The 14,412-nt window shown below is 45.6% G+C and overlaps 1 protein-coding gene across 1 annotated transcript in view; it reads left to right on the forward strand.

Moving 5' to 3' along the window:
- trpn1 (transient receptor potential cation channel, subfamily N, member 1) overlaps nt 1–14,412 on the forward strand; it is a 208,366-nt gene that overhangs the window by 86,612 nt on the left and 107,342 nt on the right. The gene's annotated exons all lie outside the window — the stretch shown is intronic.

A 14,412-nucleotide genomic window follows, 5' to 3' on the forward strand; every position in this document is an offset into this window, starting at 1 on the left:
GAGACTTCTTACTGTGCCCAGTCCAACACCGGCATCTCCACATCATATATATATGTACAAGTGCTGGTTTACAGAATTACAATACTCCCTTCTCCTGTCTGACTCGAACTGAGGTTCCTCCCCATCCCCAGGACACACGCCTATTCTCCTGATTGGCTTGACTTCCCACGTGGTCTCTCCATAGGGTCCAGCCTGATTACGTGGCTCTCTGGGATCGCTCCCTTAAACTGTCAGGAGATTCCTTCCCCCCCTAACTCCGGAGTTCACCAATGAATGAAACAAAAGAAACATCATTAAACGTAGGCGTACACAATTCAACAAGATTTCAGGGACATCTTAGGCATAGCTCGTCATAAGTTCAGTCTGTTTTGGAGAATTCCGGATTCTAGAGGAGCGTTTCAATTTGGTACTATGATCTTTGATGAGTAAAGAATCTGAGTGGGCTGTTGCAAGAGGTAAACTCATCGATCCGAAGTCAAGATCCTCTTCAGTATCTACAGCCCCCTCGGTCTCAGAAACTGCCAGACGCACCGGCTCCATAATTAGAACAGGGATCCCTGTATCAACAACTGCTGAACACGGGTCCACCTCAGGAGATGCCTGTTGATCCCCTGTGTCAGACCCAACTCTTTTTTTACGTGACGACCTTGTACTTATTACAACTCAGGAGTGCGGCTCTGTTCATTCCATAATTTTACCAGCCACCCTGCTGCAAAATTGCTCGGACTATATCATCAATTTGGAAAACTCTATCATTTTTCCTCGAGTTATGGTTTTCTTTCTGGGAAACCTGCTTAGCCTCCACCCTCCTTGCCAAATCTGGAAATACTAAATCCAAACGGATCCGCGGGCAATGTCCCATCAGTAATGTGACCCCTGTGGTCACATCTGATATGGTATTGTATGATAACAACAAACTTGCTAAACATAAAGGTAATAGCCTATTACTTTGTCTTTTCATCGATGATTTGAATGTTTGTACAACTTGTTCTGCTAATCCATTGGAAGATGGGTGATAAAGTGTTGAGCGAACATGGCAAATTGCATTTTACTTTACAAATTTCCAAAATTTTTCCACTGTAAATATTGTGCCATTTTCTGATAATAAGATCTTGGAATGCCATGGATGATAAAAATCTGCCTCAACTTGTTGATGGTGGCTATCGCCATTGTAGATTTCATTAACTTACAAGGATGTTGCCAGGGCTCAATGGACTGAGTTATAGGGAGAGGTTAGACAGGTCAGGACTATTCTCTTTGGAGAGTGAGAGGTGATCTTGTAGAGGTGCATAAGATCATGAGAGACATGGAGAGGATGAATGCACTCAGTCTTTTTTCCAAGGTTGGGGAATCGAGAACAAGAGGGCATAGGTTTCAGCTAAGAGGGGAAAGAACTAATGGGAACTTGAGGAGCAACTTTTGTTCATAGAGCGTGGTACATATGTGGAATGAATTGCCAGAGGAAGGAGTTGAGGCAGGGACATTGACAACATTCAAAAGGCATTTGGACAGATGCATGGATAGGAAAGGTTTAGAGGGATATGGGCCAAATGCAGGCAAATGGGCTTAGCTTAGATGGGCATTTTGGTTGGCATTGACCAGCTTGGACAGAAAGGCCTGTCTCCGTGGCATAAATGCTATGATTCTATGATTCTGTGAATTGGATACCAACCGTTTGGAATACTTATCAACCAAGGTGAGAAACATATGTCCCAAGAACGGACTTGCAAAACCTGTATGCAGTCTTGACCACGTCCTACCTGGCCACTCTGATGGATGCATATTCCCCGGTGACAGCAATGCCTGGTGGATTTCACAACTTGGACACCGGCTGAATGTTCTTTCCATTTCTTTATTGATGCCCACCCACCAAACATAACTTAGGGTAAGTGCCTTCATTTAATCTCCATCCTACATTGGTGGTATGGTTTAAGCTGCTGACTTATCATAATACTATCCCTGCACCGTCATTCTCCTAACTTTTGATAAGGCTGAGTCTCTTTCATTCCAAGTTTTTATATGGGTTGCTGAGATCGGCAAAGTCTCTATCAAGTGTAGTGCCAAATGATTACTTATGGGGTGAGTGGTGAAGGCACTGTCTATGACAAAGGTAAATGGCTGAATGCGTCCGCATTCAATACTTGCATCCCTGGACAATGCTGGAATGAGTAGCTGCATGCAGCTAACAGTAAAGCCCATCTCTGCACCCTCGCAGAGGAATGAACTCAACAGTGGCTTATGATCCAAAACTATGGTAAAATGTCTACCATATATATGCATAATCATAGGTGAAGTGTCTTCACCGCATAAATTACTGCCAGATTTTCCTTGACTGTGAATTGTTTTCCTGCGTCTGACAATGATCTTGGTGCAAACACAATTGGTCTTTCCACTCCGACTATCATCCTATGGGCAAAACTGCTCCCACTCCATGTGGTGATGCATCACATATAACTACTAATGGTCCGGTTGGATCAAAGTGTACCGGCAGTGTCGATGACTGTAAGGCCTGCTTTGCTTTGGCAAATGCCTCATTTTATGTTTCCCCCATTTCCAATGCTGTTGCTTCGCCTGGGGTGGCACAGTGGCACCGTGGTTAGCACTGCTGTCTCATAACTCCAGGAACCTGGGTTTGATTCCGGCTTGGGTCTGTGTGGAGTTTGCACATTCTCCCCGTGTCTGTGTGGGTTTCCTCCCATTGCTCTGGTTAACTCACACACTCCACAGATGTGTGGTTTTGGTTGATTGGCCATGCTAAATTGCCCCTTAGTTCCCGGAATGCGTACGTTAGAGGGATTAGCGGGGTAAATATGTGGGTGACGGGATAGGGCATCTTTTCAGCCATGTATTCATCCTATATATCCTGCTGTTTCTACTCTGACTACCATGTGGACTGATACGAATCCTGAGATAACTCCTTTCAGGTCCTACTTTTCAACTTGCTTCCTAATTGCGTATATTCTGCTTTAGGACTTTCGTTTATGTTGTTTTGTACTGATGTGTCTCATGACAACTAGCTATCCACACTCCCCTTTCAGAATGTCCTGCAACTCCTCTGAGACATCCTTGGACCCCGCACAAGGAAGGCAACACACCCTCTTGGATTCTCTTTTGCAGCCACAGGAACGTCTATCTGTTCCCCTCACAACTGAATACTGAATCCTGTATGACTACTGCATTCTCACACTTCATACTCCTCTCCTCTGCTGCAGAGCCAAACATGGTGCAATGAATTTGACTGCTGCTAATATTTCCTGAGAGGCCTTTTCTTTTTGCATGTTCTGTCCTTACTGCTTCATTTTGCACCCTGCTTGTAAATGCATTGGTAACATGTGTAACATCCGCACTGACAAGTTTCATACAGTGTGGTGAGTGCCTGGAATGCACTGCCAGAGGAGGTGGTGGATGCAGATTCTATACAACATTCAAGAAGCACCTGGAGAGATACATGAATTGGTAGGAAGTAGAGGGATGTGGATCCCATAGCGGCAAGTAAATACTAGATTAGTAAGGCATTTGTGGTGGCACAGACTTGGTGGGCTGAAGGGCCTGTAATGTTTTTTGTTCTTTGTTCTTTCTTTTCTTGGGAGCATTCTCCCCCAAATTGGAAATCAGCTTCCACCCCTGGTGCTGTATTCCCTTTAAAGTTTATTTATTAGTCACAAATAGGCTTACGTTAACATTGCAATGAAGTTACTATTAAAAAACCCCTACTGGCCACACTCCAGCACCTGTTTGGGTACACTAAGAGAGAATTTAGCATGGCCAATGCACCTAACCAGCACACTTTTCGGACTGGAGGAAACCCATGCAGACACAGGGAGAACGTGCAGACTCCACACAGACAGTGACCCAAGCCAGGAGTCAAACCTGTGTCCCTGGCGCTGTGAGGCAACAGTGCTAACCACTGTGCCACCATGCCATCTCGGGATCTGCTGTGCTCACACTCGGGCTGTTCCTCACAGTAGCTATTTCCCATCACAAGCAGTTCACCTCGTTGGGTACGCCTTGTAATTTGTTTACGCCCTGCTGACCACACTCAATCCGCAACTTTTTCTAAAGAGATACTGGTCGCTGTCAGTCACCTCTTCTGTCTTATGAGGCTGTTTATTCCACAGACCAAACTGCCTCTTAACATTTCCTCTAAAGCTCTCAATGTGGCCCCAAAACTGAAGATGGTCTCCCAGGCTGCCGGAGTGCAGGATGAAATTTATACCTCAACATGATGACTGAAGGTTGACTTTTGACCAATCCAGCCAAAAGACTTTGGGGGTGGTTTTCCCAAAAAAAAATGCCCAAGGGATGGGAAAACAGGAGATTTTCCCACCCGTTTCTTGGGCCAAGAAAGCAGTTCACCACCACCTTCCAAGAGCAACTAGGGATGGGCAATAAATGCTGGCCAGATAGCAACGCCCATGACTTCACAGAGTCCACCAGGGGATTCACGCTGATTTGGGGAGGGGGGGGAGCGGAGCCTAATTCCGGCAGAGAGGCTGGCATCAGTGCGCTGAGTAAGAGGGAGACATGCGCACTAGCACCCCCCCCCCCAGCCTTCCAATTGCCGGATTTCCAATAGACTCCCCAAGCCCTATCATCATGGTCAGTCCCGCTCGCCCGCCTGCTTCCATGGCCAGGCAAAGGCCCCCCTCAATGGCCAGCCCTGATCGTGCCCCCTCCCGTGGCCAGGCTGTTCCTCACCCCCATGGGCCATGGGGTTACTCACCCCATGACCCACCCCATGGGCAGCACCAAACTGTAAAATCAGATGGGACACTTAGAATTGCGTCTAACCAGTCCCTCACTGGGCTGAGTTACCTGTTTGATTGCCCGCGGGAGCACGCATGAATGTCGTGCATGCCTGCTGACTGAAACCTTGCACGAGTGCTCTGTGGTGCTGGGCCATGTGTCCAATGTCTTTTCACGTGAGCACACGGGCTTGTGGGTCGGATGCCTGTCCACCCAGGCAACATGAAACTCTGACTGGGGTAAATAAAAATCAAGATCATCGCTTGATAGTTCAGCTTCCGTAGCTTGTACAGACTGTTAACTTGACTATTGACTCATTTCACAACAGAACTGCCAAGTGCATTCCCATTTGAGATCTGTCTGCATAAATGCACCCAACAAGTTGGTGCGTTACGATGTTGGATTGCAACTCCTTTCAGTCACACTTTAGGATGGGTTCAGTTTGTTTCGTGTGAAGCCAGTGTCAACAATTTTGCAAATATTTTTAGGTGCTATGGCACAATGTCCGGAATTTTCCAGCCCTTTACTTCCCGTTGCCATTGCAAACGAGGATGAACAATGCGGCACTCAGCCGAATCTCTGTCCACTGCAGCGGGACCAGAAAATCCCACTGGCATGGACATCTGGAAAGCTGCAGCCATTGTGTTCGCTGTAGACCAATTGTGAGCTTGCACAGCAGCTGGTGTGTGAGATCCAGGGCTGGATTTTCCAGCCTCGCTCGTCTCGAAAATTCCGTCTGAGGTCACCAGACCTCTTCGTGGTCCGCCCCTCGCCTGCTCCGATTCTCGTGGCAGGTGGGACAGTAAAATCCTAGCCTCAAGTATGAATGCTAAACATTTCAGTGAATGTGGTCAACATATTGGTTTGCCTGCAGCTGCCATTGTTGATCATGGCTAAGGATCATAACAGACCCTAGTTTAGTTCCAAATATGAACTTGAATGAATAAATGAGTTAGTCCAAGTCAGCACAAAAAAAACTCATTCTTGTTAATTGGTGGCACTTCATGTGCTCCGCACCCAGATCAAGGTGTAAGTTTAACTAACGGGTAGATAGATTTCTGAACGATAAGGGAATTAAGGGTTATGGGGAGCAAGCGGATTAAGTGGAATTGATCCACTTCAGATCAGCCATGATCTTATTGAATGGCGGGGCAGGCTCGAAGGGCTAGGTGGCCTACTCCTGCTCCTATTTCTTATGTTCTTATATTTCCAAGTAGATTCTATGTGTATCTACTATATGTATCTACTTGGAAACTATCAGCAAATTGGCTCATTGGTCAGAATCTCCTGTTCAGGGTCAGATCCTGTCTCAAAGAGCCCTACAGTGTAGGAGGTCATTTGGCCCATCGAGTCTGCATCAATCACAATTCCACCTAGGCCCTATTCCTGTAACTCCACACAAGCCTCCCAACTCTGGAATAAATCTAGTGAATCTCCTCTCACCTCCTCCCTGTTAATCCCCTGACCCTAAGGAGCAATTTAGCATGGCCAATCAACCTAACCCACAACACCTTTGGACTGTGGGAGGAAACCGGAGCATCCGGAGGAAACTCATGCAGACACAGGGAGAAAATGTGCAAACTCCACACGGACATTGACCCAAGCCGGGAATCGAACCTAGGTCCCTGGCGCTGTCAGGCAGCAGTGTCCACTGTTCCGCCTATCTCGGATAGTTGGAGGCTGAGACCATAAAGAATTCTGGGGGAGCCCTCAAGGGGATTTAGACAGCTGTTTCTGTGGATGCAAACAAGGCTTCGGGATGGTATGTATGCTGTCTCCATGGTGCAAGGGTCATTCAGGAGTATTCAGAGTGGCTGCAGCCCATTCTAGAGCTGTCGTGGTGCACACCCCTCCCCTGGACAGTGCCACTTATCTGCCACCTGCCTACCCACTCCAATCAATGCCAGTGCTGTTCCTGGAACTCCCTCCCTAACAGCATGTGGGTGTACCTGCACCATAGGGAGCACAGGGGAAATTTAGGTGGGTCTTGTTAAACATGCTGTTTAATGTGCCCTGCCATCTGGCACGGTGTGATGCCCGCCACTTGCTTTACAACACGCCCAGCACTTCATAAGTAACAAAATGCGAAAAAACTGAGTCACACACAGTTCTTTCAAATCTCAAGTACTTGTAGGCGTTTTATTCAATCTGAATCAGTGAAAAACACGGGTGTGAAGTAGCGAAGATGCATTCAAATAAAATTCCCTTCAAGTACAATTCGGCCTTGTGCACATTTCCGCTAAGCACTTGCCAGCTCAAAACATTGTTCTATTTCTTCCTTTGGTCTATTGTAGCTTCTTAAGGAGTGCAACGTCTTGCAGCTCTTCTGCGATGAACAAGATGAGCTCTGACGATAGTACTCGATCTTTGCTTGCATGCCCGTTTCTTCTTCTTGCCCCCATTCCTGCGCTTGCGCCTGCGCCTGCGCCCACACCTCGGCATGGCTCAGAGTTCAACCACTGGCTTTCACTCAATCGTCCAAATCTCCAGCTTTATACCATTTTCACCCTGCTGGCCCATTGTGACGTCATTGCCACTTCACTGTTTTTCCACAACCTCAGCACGTCCATATTTGACTTTAAACGTGAGGTATCCATCATTGGTTATGAGGCAAAGCCAGTGTCACTGCCTTATAAGGTATTGTTGTAGTGAAGTTCCCACAGTCTGAAACATATGCTGGTTAGGTGCATTGACACAAACAGGTGTCAGAGTGTGGCGACTAGGGGAATTTCACTGTAACTTAGAATCATAGAATCCCTACAGTGCAGAAGGAAGCCATTTGGCCCATCGAGTCCTGCAAAGATCACAATCCCACCCAGGCTCTATTCCCATAATAACCCATTTACCCTGACACTAGGGTCAATTTAGCATGGCCAGTCTACCCAACTTGCACATCTTTGAACTGTGGGAGGAAATCAGAGCGCCAGAGGAAACCCACGCAGACACGGGGAGAATGTGCAGACTCCACACAGACAGTGACCCGAGGCTGGAATTGAACCAGGCTTCCTGGCGCTGTGAGGCAGTAGTGCTAACTGCCCTGCTCCATAAACCCCATGCATTTACCCTCGTGTCAGGGGGACTAGCTAGGGTAAAAACATGGGGTTTATGGGGATAGGCCCTGGATGGGATTGTGGTCGGTGCAGACTCAATGGGCCGAGTAGCCTCCTTCTGCACTGTAGGATTCCATGGATTCTATGGATCATGGAAGGCACAGTGGTTAGCACTACTGCCTCACAGTGCCAGGGGCCCGGGTCCAATTCCAGCCTCAAGTCACTTCCTATGTGGAGTTTGCAGATTCTCCCCGTGTCTTGTGAGGTTTTCCTGCTTGGAACAAAGAAGGTTGAGGGATGACTTGATTGAGATGTACAAAATTATGAGTGGACAGGATATAATTCTTTCCCGTGGTGGAGAATTGTCGAACCAAGGGACATAGATTCAAGATAAGTGGCAATAGGTGTAGGGGGAACAGCAAGAAAAATGTTTTTACACAAAGCTGTCTGGAATTCACTGCCTAAGTTGATAGTGGAGGCAGCGACTCCAAGTTCTTTAAAAAACTAGTTGGATGTGCACCTTAAGCGCTGTAAGCTATAGGGCAATGGGCCAGGTGCAGGAAGGTGCCGATAGTTAGAAAAGACCACCAATGCCTCTATTTTCTCAGAAGGCTAAGGAAATTTGGCATGTCTGCTACAAAGCTCATCAACCTTCATAGATGCACAATAGAAAGCATTCTTTCTGGTAGTTTCCCTGCTTCTAGTGCTCTGCCCAAGACCACAAGAAACTACAAAGGGTCATGAATGAAGCCCAATCCATCATGCAAACTGGCCTCCTATCCATTGACACTGTCTACACTTCCCGCTGTCTCAAAAAAGCAGCCAGCATAATCAAGGACCCCACACAACCCGGACATATTCTCTTCCATCTTCTTCTGTCAGGAAAAAGATTCAAAAGACTGAAGACACAAACCAATCGACTCAAGAGCAGCTCCTTCCCTGCTACCATCAGACTTTTGAATAGACCTACCATATATTAAGTTGATCATGACGAAGAAGGTGGAAGACAGTATGTCTTGGGTGCATGTAGACGAGTCAATGGGTGGGAGGCTGGTTTGAGTGATAGATTGGGCTTTCGTTCATGACCCTTTGTAGTTTCTTGTGGTCTTGGGCAGAGCAGGAGCTATACCAACCTGTGATACAACCAGGAAGAATGCTTTTTATGGTGCATCTGTAAAAGTTAGTGAGAGTCGTTGCGGACATGCCAAATTTCCTTAGTCTACGGAGAAAGTAGTCATTGGTGGGTTTTCTTAACTGTGGCATTGGCATGAAAGGACCAGGACAGGTTGTTGGTGATCTGGACACTTAAAAACCTGAAGGTCTCGACCATTTCTACTTTGTTCCCATTAATGTAGACAGAGGTATGTCCCTCACTACGCTCCCTGACTGTACCCTTCATTTAGTTGACATTGAGGGAGAGATTATTGTCGCCGCAATAATTTACCTGATCCTCTATCTCTTTCCTGTACCCCGTCTCATCATTGTTTGAGGTCCGACCCACTGCAGTGGTATCATCAGCAAACTTGAAAATCAAATTAGACAGGAATTTGGTCACACAGTCATAGGAGTAATAGTAAGGGGCTAATGACACAGCCTTGTGGGGCATCAGTGTTGAGGATGATGTACAGTGCACAAGAAACTATACTTTTCACTGTGTGCTAATACAAGTGACAATAATAATAAATCAAATCAAATCAAAGATCGTGGAGGAGGTGTTGCTGCGTATCCTTATTGATTGTGGTGTATCGGTTAGGAAGTTCAGGATCCAAGTGCAGAGGAAGGAGCCGAGCCCCGGGCCATGAAGTTTGGAGGTGAGTTTTGTCGGAATAATGGTGTTGAAGGCTGAGCTGTAGTCGATAAATAGAAGTGTGACATAGGTGTCTTTGTTAACTAGGTGTTCAGGGTTGAGTTCAGGGCCAGGAGATGGTATGTGCTGTCGATCTGTTGCAGGGGTCGATGAAATGTAGTGGATCTGGGAGGCCCGAATTGTTTCATGCCATGACTAACCTTTCGCAGCACTTCACAACAGTGGATTTCAGAGCCACTGGATGATAGTCATAACAGAATGTTTCCAGGGATGAGAAATTTTAGCTGTGAGGGTAGATTGGAGAGGATGGGTCTGTTCTCCATGGAGAGAAGAAGACTGAGAGGACATTTGATAGAGATGTTCAAAATCATAAGGGGTTTGTGCAGAATGGATAGGGAGAAACTGTTCCAACTCATAAAAGGACCAAAAACACAAGACATTTACAAAAGAAACACACGTGATGTGAGAAAAAAAACTTCTTCACACAACGAGCGGTTTAGGTCTGGAATGCATTGCTTCGATGCGTGTTGGAGGCAGCTTCAATCAGGACAGTCAATGGTGTATTAGATGATTATTTGAATAGAAACAATGTGCAGGAGTATGGGGAGAACGCAGGGGAATGGCACTAAGTCACGATGCTCGTTTGGAGAGATGATGGGCCAAATGGCCTTGTGCACCATAACAATTGTGTGATTATGTGATACTTGTACTCAATGCCCTGACCAATAAAGCTCAAGTTACCATGCACTTTATTAATCGCCCTACCATCTTCAGTGCCTTATGCACATATACATCAGTCACTACATTTAGCGTTTTTCCCTTTGTTTTATATTGTTGTCTCTCGATAGTTTTTGTGCCAAAATGAATCAACCTCACACTTTCCTGCAGTGAACTTCGACTTGTATGCCCCATCCACCAATATATCAATATCCTTTTAAAGTTCAGGACTATCTTCATCATTTCCAATCTTTGTATCTTCTGCAAATTTTGAAATCATGTCTTCATACCTGTCTAGATCGTGAGGATATATCTGAAAGAGCAAGGTTCCCAACACAGACTCCATGACAAATCTCCCTCTATTCTGAAAAACAGCTATTTACCCTACTCTCTATTTCTTATCCGAGTGCCTACCTTCTCTTTTATTCCATGAGCTTGAACCTTGCTCACAAGTCTGTTGTGTAGGAGATTGCATCAAACATCAACTTTACAATCATGTGTACTGAGTTGCCAACTTTGCGCCTTCTTTCGCCTGTTTTCAGTTATAGCAATTACATCCTGCTGCCATGTGTCTACTTGTACCCTTAACTCATCTGCCTTGTTTGTAATACTTCTTGTATTGAAGTATAAACAGTTAAGCCCTGTCAATTTCCCTGGCTGGATACTTTTTAAATTTCCTTCTGTAATTCCAAGTCTGTCACTAAATCTTCTACATTGCTACCTAATGCTCTGTTCCATTTTCCTGATCTGAATCTGACCACAAGAACATAAGAACTAGGACCAGGAGTAGGCCATCTGGCTCCTCAAGCCTACTCTGCCATTCAGTAAGATCATGGCTGATCTTTTTGTGGACTCAGATCCACTTATCCACCCGCTCACCATAACCCTTAATTCCTTTACTGTTCAAAAATTTATCTATCCTTGCCTTAGAAACATTCAATGAGGTAGCCTCAACTGCTTCACTGGGCAAGGAATTCCACAGACTCACAACCCTTTGGGTGAAGAAGTTCCTCCTCAACTCAATCCTAAACCTGCTTCCACTTATTTTGAGGATATGCTCCATACTCCAGTTTCACCCACCAGTAAAAACAATTTCCCTGCTTCTATCTTATAAAAGAACAAAGAACAACACAGCACGGGAAACAGGCCCTTCGGCCCAACGAGCCCACGCCACCACTTTAACATTGTGAGTGCCCTCTTCTACCTATGACTTTGTCTATGCCTATTGGACTCCACAATAAAGGAACAATAACCAGATTGAGGGAAGACTAATTTAGGGACAATTTGTTAACACCAATCAGCCTAAGAGCACGTTTTTGGGGTGTGGGAAACCGAAGCACCCGGAGAAAACCCACGCAATCACAGGGAGATGTGCAAACTCCCACAGACACTGGCCCAAATCCATGTATCTGCACAGCAAACAGTGATAGTCACTGAGCTGTCATGTTGCCCGTCAGCTGGTCCAGTTTAAGCGTACACTAACAACGTGAAGCACTAGGCAACTCTCAAAACAACATCCAAGAGCAGCCCTCGCACGACTCACCGCGTGTATGCCCCTTGTTGGACAACAAGGCAGACCTAATCACCTGTGGATTAAAAGAAAAGACATCAATCAACATGCAAAACTTTGACAGACATTCACAGAATCCCCAGAAGCTCAGAAGTAAGACAAGTGAGCCATAAAATATGTTGGAAGGTCCATAGGAATCAGTTGATTCCCAGGAACGTCCCAAGGCTCTTGATCTTTATTTAGAACAGTTTCCCGTATCCCTCCATCTCTAGTCCGCTCATGTGCCTATCTAAGTAAACCTTAAACAACGCTAGTGTGCCTGCCTCCACGACCCTACTTGGAAGTTCATTCCAGGCCCCCACAGCTCTCTGTGTGAAAAACCTCCCTCTAACATCCGAACTATACCTCGCCCCCCCTCACCCTAAGCCCGTGGCCCCTCGTAATTTTTGTATCAATCCTAGGAAAAAGCTTACCACTGTTCACTCTATCTATTCCCTTCATAATCTTACATATTTCAATAAATCCCCCCTTATTCTTTTGAATATAGTCCCAGTCCACTCATGGTGTCGCTTAGGTTGTAAGATGTTGGCCGGAATATAAGAACATAAGAATTAGGAGCAGGAGTAGGTCATCTGGCCCCTCGAGCCTCTTCCGCCATTCAGTAAGATCATGGCTGATTCTTTTGTGGGCTCAGCTCCACTTATCCACCCGCTCACCATAACCCTTAATTCCTTTATTGCTCAGAGATTTATCTATCCTTCCCTTAGAAACATTCAATGAGGTAGCCTCAACTGCTTCACTGGGCAGGGAATTCCACAGACTCACAACCCTTTGTGTGAAGAAGTTCCTCCTCAACTCAGTCCTAAATCTGCGACCCTTATTTTGAGGCTATGCCCCCTAGTTCTAGTTTCACCCACCAGTGGAAGCAACTTCCCTGCTTCTATCTTGTCTTTTCCCTTCATAATCTTATACGTTTCTGTAAGATCTGAATTCCAGTGAGTATAGCCCCAGTCTACTCAGTCTCTCCTCATAAGCCAACCCTCTCAACTCTAGAATCAACCTAGTAAATCTTCTTTGCACCCACTCCAATGCCAGTATATCCTTTCTGAAGTAAGGAGACCAAAACTGATGTGGCCTCACCATCACCTTATATAGCTGTGACACAATCTCGCTGTTTTTAAACTCGATCCCTCTAGCAATGAAGGACAAAATTCCATTTGCCTTTTTAATTACCTGCTGCACCTGCAAACCAACTCCTTGAAATCTCCTGCACAAGGCAACCCAGGCCCCTCTGCACAGCAGCATGCTGCAATTTTTCACCATTTAAATAATAGTCGATTTTGCTGTAATTCCTACCAAAATGGATGGCCTCACATTTACCTAAATTGTACTCTGTCTGCCAGATCCTTGCCCACTCACTTAGGCTATCTATATCCCTTTGCAGATTTTCAGCGCCCTCTGCACACTTTGCTCTGCCACCCATCTTAGTGTCATCTGTGAATTTTAACATACTACACTTGGTCCCCAACTCCAAATCATCTATGTAAATTATAAACAATTGCGGTCCCAACACCAGTTGAGGCACAGTATTCGTCACTGATCACCAACCAGAAAAACACCCATTTAACCCCACTCTTTGCTTTCTGTTAGTTAATCCATCTTCTATTCATGCTAATACATTATCCATAACACCTGCTTTATCTTATGTAGCAGTCTTTGGTGCAGCACCTTGTCAAATGCCTTCTGGAAATCCAGATACACCACATCCACAGGTTCTCCATTGTCCACTGCACATGTAATGTTCTCGAAGAATTCCACCAAATTAATCAAACATGACCTTCCCTTCATTAACCAAACCTGCATCTTACCAATGGGACAATTTATATCCCGATGTCTATTTCTTCCTTGATGATAGATTCAGGCATTTTCCCTACTACAAAAGATTAGCTAACCAGCCTATAGTTATTTTTATCTACCTCCTTTTTTAAACAGTGGCGTCACATTTGCTGTTTTCCTATCTGATTGTACTCCTGGGATCTCATTCCCTTGCTGCACTAGTTAGATACTCCCCAACAAAACTAGCAAAGGCACCCCACAAGGACATGAAATTACTGCTCTTGAGGTGCTGTTTTTTATTCCCTCCCCAATTCCCTAAAATCTGTTTTCAGGACCTCATCCCTATTCCTGCCAAGCCAATGGTCCTAATGTGAAACAAAACCTCTCCCCCAAGCGAATGTCCTGTATCGGTTATGTGACATCTTCGACCCTGGCACCAGGGAAGCAATGTACCATTCTGGAGTCATGTCTACAACCATAGGAATGTCTGTCTACTCTCCAAACTACAAATCCTCTATCACTACAGCACTTCCACTCTTAAGCCTCCCCCTGTGCAGCTGAGCCACCTGTAGTGCTCACAAACCTGGCTCTTGCTAAAATCCTCTGAGGAACAATCGCATACAGCAGTATCCAAAATGGAAGAGTGGTTAGAGAGCAAGATAGCTTCAGGAGATTCTGCACTACTTGCGCTCATTCAATTGCCTCTTAGCTGTGGGATGGTCACATCTCTAATTGTGCTCTTTATG

Source organism: Carcharhinus amblyrhynchos, chromosome 8, assembly GCF_965287045.1.
Source record: "Carcharhinus amblyrhynchos chromosome 8, sCarAmb.v2.hapA, whole genome shotgun sequence".
In the NCBI taxonomy this organism is placed as follows: Eukaryota; Metazoa; Chordata; class Chondrichthyes; order Carcharhiniformes; family Carcharhinidae; genus Carcharhinus; species Carcharhinus amblyrhynchos.